The sequence below is a fragment of the Oryzias melastigma genome, linkage group LG8 (assembly GCF_002922805.2).
Source record: "Oryzias melastigma strain HK-1 linkage group LG8, ASM292280v2, whole genome shotgun sequence".
NCBI lineage: Eukaryota > Metazoa > Chordata > Actinopteri > Beloniformes > Adrianichthyidae > Oryzias > Oryzias melastigma.
Window position 1 is genome coordinate 17182324 of NC_050519.1, and position 5059 is coordinate 17187382.

Below are 5059 nucleotides of genomic sequence, written 5' to 3' on the forward strand. Positions count from 1 at the left end.
GGCGACCTGTCCGGGGTGTACCCCGCCTTCGCCCTTCAGTAGCCGGGATAGGCTCCGGCACCCCGGCGACCCCGAAAGGGAAGAAGCGGTCAAGAAGATGGATGGATAATTCCAAGAATTATGTGCGATTAACTCCCTATTTTTTTATTATTTTTTTTTACATTCCATATATTCCAGAATATCACACATACAGTACATATAAACATTTTTCAAATTGCTAACCTTACATATGAGGTTCCATTTGTGTAAAAATATTTTTTTGTGTTAAGTTTGTGGGGAACAAAAAAACCCGTTTTTGGCACTAATGGAACCCCATACATACACACTTCTTTTATTATTCCTAGCTTGACTCATATGGACAATAACTTAGAAGTAACCTGTTGATGTCCTAAATAGCAAATCTCAAAGCCTCCCAATGGGATGTATGTGTTTGTGTGTGCAATCCTGATAAAGCAGCTCATCACACCGTAGCAGCCATCCGAGCCATTGTCCCAGCAAGCCATTAAAAACAAACCAATCCTTGGTCTCTGACGTCTGCGTCCAAGTGTGGGATGATGATAATGTGTGTCCACATACGGGCCACAGCTATTAATGCACAATGGCCATGTGTAATTGTCTACTTAGGCAGTCAAGCAGAAAGCAAGCACAGCAGCACGACACAAAGAGCTACACGAGTGCGGCATGTTGACCAAGAAACCTAATCACTACACTTGTGATGCATGGATTGATGTGTAAAGAGTTTGACCCAACACTGCTCTCCCTCAGGTACCCATTATACATTTGATGTTTGAGTAATTGCTGAGGCCTCGTTAAGGCAAACAGAGGCTATCTTTGCCATCAGAGGCCCATTGTGAGCTGATGCCGCACCGTTTGGGTGAAGTGAAGGGGTTTGGCGTGGCTGTGAGATCATGAGCGCCACAGAAGGGTGGTCTGGATGACCACAAATGAAACCAGTCAGACATTTTCATTTCATTCGCGACGAATGATGTTTGGACGAGTATTTGTGGACTGAAAACCCTAAATATAGAGATATTTTTCTAACGATAAAGGTAAGGAATCTAAATTAACATTTATTACAATTGTAGAAAAAACATTGTGATTACTTAGTTTAATGTTATCGTAAATTTCTCATTGGCATAATAATTACACAAATTAATGTATATTTATTGACTAGAAAGGATCAGTAGATTTAATTAATCAAAAATCCTATTATGTCATTGCATTTTGTAAGTTGTCCACTTATTTTATTCACTCTTTTTTATGCAAAAATATTTTTCCCCCCTGACAAAGCTTTATTTAAGTTTCTATCTTTGGAAGATTCACTTTTCTATGATTGAACAGCTTGGGCTTTAATTGCTTAAATAAGGTAAAAATGATTCAAAAAGGTTTTCTAGAAACATTGTTTTATAGAATAGCCTATTGATCCTGAGATTCATATTTTTTTGTTAATTCTTCATATCTAATCAGCACAATTTGGGAAATATTTTGACTTTAAAAGCAAAGATTAACTTTATCTTGTCCTACTTACTGAATTCATCTGGATGTATTTGGACATCTTTAATCATTTTTTGATCAAAACGCACAAAAGTCTTTAAAAGATTTAATCGACAGTGTAATTTACTTTTAGCTGTAGTTTAAAGTTCACATTTTCCTTTCAGGCCCGGGAGTCAAACTAATCTAAAATTGTCGTTTGATCCCTAAAGACAGTTCTTCGGTGCATCTCTAGTGTCAAGTGGCCGTATAATCTGACAGGAAAGGCTAAGACCTTAATGGATCCTAAAACCGCACAGGAACCTGAGTTCAGCGTTCTCTGCCTTGTTTCTCATGTTCTCCTTCTCCAACGTTACTCCTTTTTTTGTCATATTAATGTCTTTTGTTTTTCACCTGGAGTTATGCTGACCAAAAATAAAAGCTTCTTTGACTTTTAATCTTTAGCTAAGTTCACACTACCCTTGACAACACACACTCAAGTGACCAATTTTAAGGGAAAGTTTATGTAAGAGCGCGTAAATGTGCGTTTCAGGTTTTCGCGTTCAGATTTGCGTTCCCTTGTAGCCACACAAATTTCCACATTCATTTTTGGGCTCTACGTGCCAAACACATGGTCACTGAAGACTAGACTTTTGACCAATCAGGGACTTAGATTTGGTCCCTTATTTTTCGTATCACAAATATTGGCGACTGAATTTTTTGGAGTCGGATGTAAACTGTTTTCTACGAGTGAAGTCAAGCTTTCTGTGTCCAGTTCTCTTATAAAGTGAATGATTTGAACGTTGAAGAACCAGAGTTTTAGCGAGTTCTTGAACGTGTGTGTCCGTAGCTTCACACCTGTTACAGTGATAGCACTGTTAGCCAGTTGGCAACAGCAATGCTAACTGGAGTACTTTTTATTTATTTTATTCAGTTTAGTTGCACGAACAGACAAGTTTTCCAAACACTAAGGTTGTGTTTTAACATTTGCTGTTTTAGGGATGTCTGAATCTACAATTCCAAAATGCTTTCCTACAAATTTTCCAGAAGTCTCTGCAAAAAGCTAATTCACTATAGTGAGTAGTGAAGGAATTCGGACATAGCTATAGTGCATTGTATAGTGTGTTAGCCATTTTGTAATGCTGTCCGAATCCACAATTCCAAAGTCCAGTGCCCTAAAAAATTTCCCAGAATTCTCTGCGAAAAATCAGTGTGCATCGATGCTCTCTAGGTTTGGGAATATGGACCACAATGCAATACGTCTGAACAATTTTCGCAAAAAAAAAAAAAAGAAATAAAGAAAAGTATTTAAATGTATTTTTTAATAAAACATCAATGTTTTCATCATCAGAAAAAAGTGGATTTATAAATAGTCACAGTATCATGGTTGTATATGTTTTCACTTTGTGAAATTGATTATGTCATTTTAGACGTTAAAAAAATAATCATGAGTACGGTGTCTGAATTGCTTTTAAAATCCAGGGCATTTGAGTGAGATTGATCACTACATTACCAAATATAAATCACAATGCATTGTTTTTGGACTATTTGTCTTTTGAAAAAAAAAAATGTATACATAATGTATTTTTTTATAAATCATCCAAGTTTTCACCATAAAAATTCAGTGGATTCGTATAGTTTTAAAAAATGCTGAGATGTTATCTGAATCGTTTATAAACTCCAGGGCACTATGAAGTCCCGCAATTGTTTTTTTTTTAGTTGTGGGAGTAGGAATTCAAATGTAGCCAATCAATAATGTGATTCTTTTTTTTTTTTTTTTTTTTTTTTAATCATTCTCTTTATTAAAAAAAAGAAAAACTTTGGTGACTTTTGCTCTTACACAGCAATGTGTGTTAGTTGTAAAGCTGTTGTGGTAGCAATGTTAATTATGAAGACATGCTAACTGGACCATTTTTTAATTTAGGCTGTTTATTATTTTATGACCCAAATTGACAAGTTTCCCAAAGGTGAAACTTAAAAACTTTGTTGTAAAAAAACTTTGTTTTAGCTCTAAAATATTTACACTTTTCAATGCTAGGATTTAGCATTAGTTAGCTAAAATGGCTAAAAGCTAAACAAGCTTAAACTGCAATTTCAGAATGCTAGGTCTGCTAAATATCAGCAAAACAATTAACAGACTTTTAGACTCAGTTCTTATCTTTTTAAAATAAGGAAACAGGCTGCTATATTTAAAAGAAAAAAAGGCAAAAAAAAAATCCCAAAACAACTACACTTATACTGTATGTACAATTTATCATATGGAAAATCACAGGGTTGTCGCTGCTTCTTTACATACCGGTCCATTGTCATTGTCTCCATCATAGGAACTCAGTCACTGGTAATTAAGTTTGTTTACCATATGGCTAGGTTTACAACAAGCTTTCAGTTCTCTAATTAATATGTATGCCGCAGCTGTCAATCTGCATACAGCTTCCTGTAATGATTGACATCCTGAATTCATTATCCTACCTCTATCTGATATGAGACTTTCCTCCACGGGAGTGCGTTTATGACAATCAGTCATTTTGACTTTAAAGAAAAAGAGTCCCACTTATTGAAGTGCATGTTCATTTTCTGTCATTGTATTTTTTAGACAGGAATTTTAATATTTCATTTCCTTATTTAGCTTTTGTAGTTGAATGCTTACACCTGTGCAGTCTTTTGTGGGTAAAAGGGTATTTATGCGATCATACTCCCGAAAATGTCACATTTTTCAAGCAGATTTTTGGATATTTTTCATATTTGGTAAAAATGTTTAAATTGTAGACTTCATTAACAGGTTTTTACTCATTTAAAAAAAATCCACATTGTTCTGTTTTGCCTTATAAAATGACAGTTTCTAACGTTTCCTGCAGTCTTTTTCGCCTGTCTGTGACTGTCTGACTGTTAACTCCTGGCATGAACCTGCGTCCAGCACTGTTTATTGGTCATGCAGGGAGCTGGCCGGGGTGGGGTTTACCCCTTGTGGTATATTTAGAGGAGCATTCAATGAATGTTTTATCTATGATGCGTAGGAAGAACACAGGGCAGTCATTAAACATTCATATGTGCCACTGAGATGACCTCCTGGAATATCATCCCATCATCAATGAATTAACATCAGTCCATCATCACTGAGCTGATGTCAGACCTTCACCACAAAACTCTAAATCGGACAGTTTTTTTGCAGTCTAAAATCTAAATTTCTTGCCGAAATAGCTAATTACACTTAATGCAAAGTAAAATTACTAAGCTAATGTTCTACGGAAACAGAATGACTTTTTTTCACTTGATTCACAAGCAAAATAGTTTTTTTTGTTGTCTTGTATATACATTTTATCTCATTCCAGTTAAAGATTTCTCCACATTGCAGTTGAAATGTTGTATTTAATTACATTTTTATCTAAAAAAATGTATAAATTGCAAACTTATTATGAGTGAAATAATGTTTTGAGTAGAAATTAGCTACATGTTGTTTGGCCTTTGCATTATTTTGTTTTTTCATCAATAATTTCACACACTATCACAATTCAGATTAGGAATTCAAAACATGGTAAAGAGGCAAATATGCCAGATACAGACGTGTGTTACTACTGGAGTTCGCCACAGT